Raw genomic sequence first — 10,776 nt, forward strand, 5'->3', positions numbered from 1 at the left:
ATACATACTTATACACCTGCATATAACCCATATAACTCTGTATGATAGCATGTATACTGTATACATATATTACCTTACCATATATATATATATATATATATATATATATATATATATATATATATCCACATATGTCTGTACATTGTACATACCTGCATATAATCCTTTTTACATGTCTGTAGATACTATATATAATCTATATATGTACATATCCCTTACCTACTCTTACTAGTTACACTGCTGACCAGTATTACTTTACTACCATAGTGTCTTTATACCTGTATCACTGTACATATTAATACTACAATTTTATATTATTACTCAGTAGTACTAATTTGTATATGTTATACCCAGTTTAATCACCTGTATATTGTATATTGCTACTATTGCACTTTACTGTTACATTGCCTTCTGGTTGGATGCCAAAACCTCTTGTCGTTGTACTGTACTTGTGCTCCTATAATGATACAATACATTTTAATCTAATCTAAAAGTGTTCTTTCATGAAAGATCCCGATACTACACAATAATACAACAGGTCCAGATGGAGTCAACTGCGTGCCCCGAAGAACATGACCATCGTCTGCTGCTGGTTTATTGAAGGTTCCCAGCAACAGCCAAAAGAAAACCGGAGCCTTTGTTTGTGATTTAAGCACCTATGGAACACCCTGCGTGTGGACATTAGGGAGGCTGGCTCACTAAATATTACAGTGAGCTAAAAACGTACCTCTTCACCTTTAGCCTTGTAATACACGTAGACTCATTACATCCACACCAATGCTATTGTACTGTAAATGAGAGCTATTTTATTACACTGCTTTTATTCTGTCTATTTTATACTAATTTAATGTCTGCACTTTATGCATTGCTTTTATGTTGTCAATGCTCTGCTAATTTTACGCCCGTCTATATTTATGCCAATGCTATGCTTGTTTTATGCCTGTGTCTATTTTATGTCTACATTACTGCTGTGAAGCCCTTTGGGCTGCAACGCCTGTATGAAAGGTGTACTTATTTCTATTAAAATTTGTATTTACTTATACTTAGTTGCACTTATGTTATATTGAACATACAGTTTATTGTATATAAATACCCACTTTTTTTACTGTGTTAATTGTTGCTTTTTTTATTCCCTTATTCCTTATTCCTGTGGAGGAAACGGAGAGTACTTATTGAATTCCATTGTACTTGCATATGGCAATCTGAAATCTGAAATCTGAAAACATACAAATAAAGTGTATTATTATTATTATTATTATTATTATTATTATTATTATTATTATTATTATTATTATTATTATTATTATACAGTATCTATGGCAAACGTGAATACAAGAGATGCTATGTGCTGCGACGTGTCGATGTATCCCAGTGAGAGAAAATTGTGGTTTTTCAATGTATGTGATGTATAGATTGGGGAGAGATGACAGCTAAAATGGTAGATCGAAATGTGCATGGAAGCAGGAGACGGTGATATTGACGGTGGTGGAACCAGTGGTTTCACAGGCACAGGCCGCGTCAGTGAGGGTTTTGTTATGCATTCCTTGGAAGAACATCTGAGATAAGACGGAGTGTCTCCCAGAGAGGGAGAGCGGTTCACAGTGAATGAAAGTTTATTAGTGTTAAAGGTTATGCAGTTGTCATGACAACACGTCGCATGACAACCAGAAGGCGGGGCCGTCGTTGCGACGACGAACATCTATGAGTCGAACGGTGTTTCCGGGTGGAAGCCAGACGATAATCTGACCGAGAGCGAGTAGGACTGAGATCACACAGAGGACCTTCTCTCCTCTCATCACGAGAGAGGGGGGGGGGGGGGAGGAAGAATGCCACGACATCATTAGCTTCGGCTAACACGAGGAGGGTTCAGGCTAACGACTAGGCCTGACCACTATTGGACTGAATAACAAAAGGACAATCTGAACACACCGAGAGATCATTAGAATAGACTCTTCAAGGACGATACAATTTGATAACATCTGATTACGAGGTTCTGTTTATAGCAATAAAACAACGCTTCTCCTCATAAGGTATCTCACAGTGTCGAAGTGTCGAATTCTTACGGAAGTGGAGAAGTATTATGGTTTATGGATTGCACTAACGGGGGAAGATAAGGATCTTATCTACCAGTATCGGAGACGTCAGGACCATTAAAAGTACACAACGCAGAGGAATTGGATGGAGGGCCAAACAGACGAAGACGTGATACTGGCCAGTTTGATCAGAATCTTACAGTTGGTGCCGTTGGGACCCGGATTTGCAAGAGTTTAAAACAACGGGAACAGTTGGTTGTTGATGACAGCCAGAAAGCAAGAGATAAGAACAACGGATAAAGACTTTTTTCAATAATGGGGCGACAGTGGACAACAGTCATCAATGTGTGGGAGAATCATGATCGAAGCAAGGCCGGCCAGCCCTGGGAGAGAGCGGCGAGTCGAGCGGTCAGGAGGCGAACCAGCGCTGTAGGGGAAACAGCGCTCCGATCAAAAATGTGAGTTCACTGTGCACACGGTTGTTTTGATTTTAAGCCAAATAAAAACGAACAGATAGTGAATCCGTAAACGTAAACATTTCTAGTTCGACAGAGAGAATGCCAGCTGTAATAATATGAGCAGAGAGCCATGGTGAAAATCGAGGGTATTATCTACAGAGAATGAAAAGCAAATGAGGCAGGCTGCACAGTTTTGGTTTAAGGAGGGTAAATGCGAGATGAGGAAAGGGGGGGGGGGGGGGGGGGGGGGGGCGCTTGAATCAGATCGAAAAATTGTTATGGCGGGACTGTTTTCATAACAGAAGGAAAGTCGAAAGGAGATTGTACCAGTGTGTATTATGTCCGATCAGGCAAGAGTATTAGTCTGAGAAAGCGTCCCCTGATAATGGATAGGAAAGAGAGGAAAAACAGCTGTGTTTTCAGGCCTTGGAGGAAAGGGCAGCGGCCGTTTGTTGAGAGAGTAGCCATTTGCACCGAGTCAAAATGGCCGCAGAGCCACGAGGGGTTTAGAATCAGGAAGTGACACGTCACCTACAATCCTCTAGACTGAGTTTTGGCCGCCATCTAGGGGGGCAGTGGGATAATACAGGCAAATGGAGGAGTAGGTCGCCACCTAGGGGCGGAGGGGGGGGGGGGTAGTGCTGGGGAGTTTCCATTACCCATAGGGGAATATTTAGAGTTTAATTCAATTAAGGAGTTTAATTGCGGAGGGGGGGGGTAGTGCTGGGGAGTTTCCATTACCCATAGGCGAATATGTAGAGTTTAAGTTAATTAAGGAGTTTAATTTTTTCAAAATTACCAACTGCTTGTGTGTATACACGGTGGTGTATGTGAGAACTTTGTAAAGGAACTCAAAGTGTGGTATATAGAGCGACGGGACAGCTCCAGGGCGACGGTAGACAGCCCCGTAGGGTATATAGAGCGACGGGACAGCTCCAGGGCGACGGTAGACAGCCCCGTAGGGTATATAGAGCGACGGGACAGCTCCAGGGCGACGGTGGACAGCCCCGTAGGGTATATAGAGCGACGGGACAGCTCCAGGGCGACGGTAGACAGCCCCGTAGGGTATAGAGCGACGGTGACAGCTCCAGGGCGATGGTAGACAGCCCCGTAGGGTATAGAGCGACGGTGACAGCTCCAGGGCGACGGTAGACAGCCCCATAGGGTATAGAGCAACGGTGACAGCTCCAGGGCGACGGTAGACAGCCCCGTAGGGTATAGGGCGACGGACAGCTCTGTTGTATGTTAGATGATAGTACGAGTACGTATGTGAGTTAGGAGCAGGGAACCAACCTGCTCTGTTGTATGTTAGAGCGATGCTCGGTTGTATTTAATGATCATAATAATAAGATCGATATACAGGAAGGGGCGGCTAGGTGGTGTAGTGGGCAAGGCACTCGCCACCAGTGTGGAGACGCTAGGATTCGCGTGTTCGAATCCAGCTCTCCACATTGTTTTTCAGTTTGGCTGGTCGTCCGCAGTAATACACATTGGCCGTATTACGGGGAGGGAAAAACTGAAGGGTGGGGATCGAACGTTGTGAACAAGCGACTCCTACAAGTCGGTTGGTGCGCCTGCGCAGTAGAATCAGGAAGTGTCGGGGGCAGCGTGAGCCTCCCACGCGTTACTCCTCGACACTGAGAGATCGAACTGCGCAGGTGAAAAGATGCGACTGCTGTTACCTCAAGTACCGGAGGGGACTTGTGCTATGTATGACTTAGTCCACATTGCAGCCGGCTTGTGGGAGGCAAGAAACAGCGTTCGTGACAGGGGAGGGTTGAATTGGATGATACGAAATTGGGATGGGAGAAAATATGGAAAAATGGGAGAAAAAGTGGATCAAAAAAAAAGATCGATATACAGGTTAATTAAATAAGTTTAATTATGAAATAAGAGGGAGTTCGATCTCCAGTGGGGCCTTCTCACACCTAATAAATAGGCAGCGTCTTGAGGGGACACGTCACCAGAAAGAACTGGCGCGCGCTGGGGGTCACCCGTGGGACAAACGTAGAGCGCCGAGTGGGTATCGTTTAGCTGCTGGTGTCACGCCGGAAGACAACAAAACAGGGAACAGCCCTGTAGGATTAGATATGGGTGTTGAGAAGGTGGGGGACTAATAGAGAACAAATAGCGCCATGGGCTGTAGGACACTCACACCGTCCAACAGTCTGAAAGGGTGTGGCCATGGCAGGGGCTTGCAGAGGAAAAAAATATATAGAGAACGAGCTGCAGGCCCAAAGCCACGGTAGACTAATAGAAAACACAGGGTTGAGTGTACAGAAAGACTGCCGGTGTTGTGTTTCTGCTTTCAAGGGGGGAATGACACCGACAGCGATGGAGATGGCCAGGAGACAGACTGGAGGAGGAGGAAGCCGCAGGGGCCAGGCACCGCAGCCTGGTACACAGATGATCCACGACGAGAGGGAGGAGACGGCGGCGGTGGAGATGAGCCTCAACCAAGATGACCGACAGGGCGGAGATGACCGACGGGGCGGAGACGGCCGACGAGGCGGAGTCCAGTGGTCGCAGGCGGTGTTGCCCAGGGGAGAACGAGGCGGACATCGGAGGGGCCTTCCCGGCGGAGACGCTGTTTAGAGAGCGTTTTGAAACAACAGAGCACGGGCGGTGAATCATGGACAAGCAGGGACTTCCTTTCAGAGTCAATCAGGAGATCGAGAGACGAGACAACAGCGAGAAGTCCTGTGTTCATTGATTAGGAGTATGAGATATAAATGGAGGATTCATATATAAGATATATGTATAGAAGGATATATATATATATAGAAGGTAGATAAGAGGGAGAACAGTAGAACAACAGGATATAATTATTGGGAGCAGACAGGGGGGCTCCAATGGTTATGAGTCGTTGGATGTTGTTGGTTTTGGTGGTCGGTTTCGGTTCCCTTTGTGCACGAAGGGGGGCGCAAACAGACATCAGGCAGCAGGATCACTGGGTTGACCGTGGGCCGTCTTCGTTTCTTGTGCACGAGAGACGAGGTTGGTTTGCTTCAACCACAGGCTATTTTTGGCATAATTAATAAAAAAACCAAATAATGATTTATGATTCTGAAGGGGTGATAAGAATCAAGGGGGGATTGAGAGAAAATGGTGGTTTTTCAATGTATGTGATGTATAGATTGGGGAGAGATGACAGCTAAAATGGTAGATCGAAATGTGCATGGAAGCAGGAGACGGTGATATTGACGGTGGTGGAACCAGTGGTTTCACAGGCACAGGCCGCGTCAGTGAGGGTTTTGTTATGCATTCCTTGGAAGAACATCTGAGATAAGACGGAGTGTCTCCCAGAGAGGGAGAGCGGTTCACAGTGAATGAAAGTTTATTAGTGTTAAAGGTTATGCAGTTGTCATGACAACACGTCGCATGACAACCAGAAGGCGGGGCCGTCGTTGCGACGACGAACATCTATGAGTCGAACGGTGTTTCCGGGTGGAAGCCAGACGATAATCTGACCGAGAGCGAGTAGGACTGAGATCACACAGAGGACCTTCTCTCCTCTCATCACGAGAGAGGGGGGGGGGGGGGGGGGGGGGGGGGAGGAAGAATGCCACGACATCATTAGCTTCGGCTAACACGAGGAGGGTTCAGGCTAACGACTAGGCCTGACCACTATTGGACTGAATAACAAAAGGACAATCTGAACACACCGAGAGATCATTAGAATAGACTCTTCAAGGACGATACAATTTGATAACATCTGATTACGAGGTTCTGTTTATAGCAATAAAACAACGCTTCTCCTCATAAGGTATCTCACAGTGTCGAAGTGTCGAATTCTTACGGAAGTGGAGAAGTATTATGGTTTATGGATTGCACTAACGGGGGAAGATAAGGATCTTATCTACCAGTATCGGAGACGTCAGGACCATTAAAAGTACACAACGCAGAGGAATTGGATGGAGGGCCAAACAGACGAAGACGTGATACTGGCCAGTTTGATCAGAATCTTACACCAGTGATGGATGGTGTGAGGAGAGACATCCAATCAAAGCCCTTAATCCATTAGAGTGAACAAACAGCAGCAAAAAAAGAAAAGAAAAAAAGGATATTTCATCTTTGTTTATCGTTGTTCTCCGAGGGTTGTCACAGGGACGACGGAGGTGTTAGCTAAACAATGAGGAAAAAATCAATCTGTGCGTTTTTTTCCAGGTGGCTCTTCATTCCGCGCACGTAGCGGTTCCCAGGCTATCCGCTCGCCGACGCCGCATCCTGCACGGGAGGCTCGGGCTTAGAACGGAGACACAAACTCGATCGTATCGGACGACGCACTTCCTTAAGCCGTCTTTTATCCCCCGCCCCCCCCCCCCCCTGCCCGTCGTTGGACGAAGGACGGCGGGCCCTACGTCGGCGAAGTGTATCCGGGGCAACGGGATACAACGGGGCCCTGCGGCCTGTAGACGTGATTGTGTGCGAGTGTGAGCGCCGTCTGTAGAGGGGAGTAAACCGTAGAGTTGTTGTTGTTGTTGTTGTTGTTGTTGTTGTTGAGGAAAGAGGAATTACCCTGATCCGCACTCGGTCTACTGCTGCCAGACCAAAGGCACACAAGGTGGAGGGGCTGGGGGGTTGTGTGTGTGTGTGGGGGGGGGGGGGGGGCACATTGATATTTACAAACTCCTGCGGCTGCTCGCACCCCCAGATAAATGTGTTTCCTTCCATAAATTATTCACACGGCCACTCAAACAAGCCTGTCCATCTTACTCAAAGACCAGCTATGAGTCTTTCTCTCTCTCCTCTATCTCTCTCAGTCTTTGTCTGTCTCTGTCTCTCTCTCAGTCTTTGTCTTTGTCTTTGTCTCTCTATCTCTCTCTCTCTCTCTCTCTATCTCTCTCTCTCTCTCTCTCTCTCTCTCTCTCTCTCTCTCTCTCTCTATCTCCCTCTCTCTCTATCTCTCTCTCTCTATCTCTCTCTCTCTCTATATCTCTCTCTCTCTCTCTCTATGTATATCTCTCTCCATCTCTCTGTCTGTCTACATGTCTCTCTCTGTGTGTGTGTGTGTGTGTGTGTGTGTGTGTGTGTGTGTGTGTGTGTGTGTGTGTGTGTGTGTGTGTGTGTGTCTCTCTCTATCTCTCTCTCTCTTGTCCGCCTTCCTCTGTCCTTCAACTCAGTCTCTTTCCCCTTGTCAATCACGATTAGCCTCTAGAGGAGAAAAATGAATTGATTTTTCTCGCCTAAAAAGCCCCTCTGTATGTAAAGGAGCCCCGGCTGCAATTACAGGGCTGAACAGGAAGGCGGCGGAACGCCGGAGCAAATAAGGTACGTGGCGTCGCGACATCCAACCCACGACACGCGTTCCATTCCCCTCAAACACACGACATCCAACCGCGAGGCGCGTTCCACTTCCCTCAAACACACGGCCCCAACGTGTTACATATTCATGGCAAAAAAATAAATAAGAGATTTGTCACGTCGAAAAGGACAAAACCGAATTCAATGAACGTCCATATTGTCGATAAGGTACGGTACCCCATATTCTGGTGTTTTAATGGATTCCCAATGTCTGTCTGAGACTCCCCCTCTGACGGAGAGGCGCAACAAATGCTGGTATTTGTATTGTATACTAAATCATTATTGGTAAGCTACCTCCTTATACTACATAATTATTGTTAAGCTACCTCCTTATACTACATCAGTATTGGTAAGCTACCTCCTTATACTACATCAGTATTGGTAAGCTACCTCCTTATACTACATCATTATTGGTAAGCTACCTCCTTATACTACATAATTATTGGTAAGCTACCTCCTTATACTACATCATTATTGGTAAGCTACCTCCTTACACTACATCATTATTGGTAAGCTACCTCCTTATACTACATCATTATTGGTAAGCTACCTCCTTATACTACATCATTATTGGTAAGCTACCTCCTTATACTACATCATTATTGGTAAGCTACCTCCTTATACTACATCATTATTGGTAAGCTACCTCCTTATACTACATCATTATTGGTAAGCTACCTCCTTATACTACATCATTATTGGTAAGCTACCTCCTTATACTACATCATTATTGGTAAGCTACCTCCTTATACTACATCATTATTGGTTAGCTACCTCCTTATACTACATCATTATTGGAATAAAAAAGTTTGGAACCTATGGAACCCGTTCTAGTGACTGGCTGGTCCTTAAGGTCCCAGAGTTTGCTCTGAACAGGGTAAATCTGCATTTTGCTATGATGCCTCTAGCTCATGGAATGAACTCCAACAGTCCTTTTTTGGGGGGCTCATGTCTGTATGTACACTCGACGTGACGTGTAAATGAGGGAAACCACAGTTGCCTTTCCGAGGTTTAAACGGTTCAAAGGTTTGAAATCCCGTCTGTGTGCACAAGCTCACGGTGCATGTGGTGCACTCGTCCGACAAGCCCGGCTCTCGCTCTTTACTCTTAACAAGTTTCCAGTGGACGCGTTACACATTCAGCCACAAATTAAGACACACAGGCCGGCTCATTATGTCACAATATGCCAAGAACACTCTGGGAAGGAGTCTTTCTACGCGTAGCGTCGAGAGTTATCTTTACCGTGACCTCCTCCTCCGCGGCAGTCTGACCTCCTCTCCTCTAACACTCAGCTGCGGCCAGATGGCTCCGTTCTCCCTGCTCCTCATTAGCGCCACTACGGCCCTTTAACCACAAGCTGACCCCTTGGCCGCTGTCCGCTCTGAACGGGGGGGGGATGGCCCGGAGGTAAAAAAATTTAATAGGCCGGCCAGTAACCGGAAGGTCGCCGGTTTAAACCCCACCACTGGCCGTGAGGGTGTATTCTGGTATTACATCTACGGTGCCCGACCATCTCTGCCTAAGTGCCCTTGATCAAGGCACTGAACCCCAAAACTGCTCTGAGGGCGCTGCACTGCACTCTGACCTGTTTGATGAAATCCATGTGTGGTGGACTGTGTGTAACTAGGAGGGATATGAGGACTGTGTGTGTGTGTAACTAGGAGGGATATGAGGACTGTGTTTATGTGTAACTAGGAGGGATATGAGGACTGTGTGTGTGTGTAACTAGGAGGGATATGAGGACTGTGTGTGTGTAACTAGGAGGGATATGAGGACTGTGTGTATGTGTAACTAGGAGGGATATGAGGACTGTGTGTATGTGTAACTAGGAGGGATATGAGGACTGTGTGTATGTGTAACTAGGAGGGATATGAGGACTGTGTGTATGTATCACTAGGAGGGATATGAGGACTGTGTGTATGTGTAACTAGGAGGGATATGAGGACTGTGTGTATGTGTAACTAGGAGGGATATGAGGACTGTGTTTATGTGTAACTAGGAGGGATATGAGGACTGTGTTTATGTGTAACTAGGAGGGATATGAGGACTGTGTGTATGTGTAACTAGGAGGGATATGAGGACTGTGTGTATGTGTCACTAGGAGGGATATGAGGACTGTGTGTATGTTTGTAACTAGGAGGGATATGAGCACTGTGTGTATATGTGTAACTAGGAGGGATATGAGGACGGTGTGTATGTGTAACTAGGAGGGATATGAGGACTGTGTGTATGTGTAACTAGGAGGGATATGAGGACTGTGTATATGTGTAACTAGGAGGGATATGAGGACTGTGTTTATGTGTAACTAGGAGGGATATGAGGACTGTGTGTATGTGTAACTAGGAAGGATATGAGCACTGTGTGTATATGTGTAACTAGGAGGGATATGAGGACGGTGTATATGTGTAACTAGGAGGGATATGAGGACTGTGTTTATGTGTAACTAGGAGGGATATGAGGACTGTGTGTATGTGTAACTAGGAAGGATATGAGGACTGTGTGTATATGTAACTAGGAGGGATATGAGGACTGTGTGTATATGTAACTAGGAGGGATATGAGGACTGTGTGTATGTGTAACTAGGAGGGATATGAGGACTTTGTATATGTGTAACTAGGAGGGATATGAGGACTGTGTGTATGTGTAACTAGGAGGGATATGAGGACAGTATATGTGTAACTAGGAGGGATATGAGGACTGTGTGTATGTGTAACTAGGAGGGATATGAGGACTGTGTGTATGTGTAACTAGGAAGGATATGAGGACTGTGTATATGTAACTAGGAGGGATATGAGGACTGTGTGTATGTGTAACTAGGAGGCATATGCGAAAATACACATTTCAATCGCCTTGTGTACATTCACAATCAAGTAATCTTCTTTCATCTTCTTCTGCCACAGTCAGCTCCCACAGGAAACCCCTCTGCACCCTGGGCACGTTCCATATCCTACCAACAGGGGGCCTCGCTCTTGTTAGTTCAC

The 10,776-nt window shown here is 46.0% G+C and overlaps 1 protein-coding gene across 1 annotated transcript in view; it reads right to left on the reverse strand.

The window, feature by feature from the left end:
* The window catches only part of LOC311246516 (cyclin-dependent kinase 14-like), a gene marked incomplete at its 3' end in the record, with an annotated part of 332,639 nt that overhangs the window by 172,011 nt on the left and 149,852 nt on the right, over positions 1-10,776 (reverse strand). The window lies entirely within an intron of this gene.

The sequence above is a fragment of the Notolepis coatsorum genome, assembly GCF_963971535.1.
Source record: "Notolepis coatsorum genome assembly, chromosome: 19".
In the NCBI taxonomy this organism is placed as follows: Eukaryota; Metazoa; Chordata; class Actinopteri; order Aulopiformes; family Paralepididae; genus Notolepis; species Notolepis coatsorum.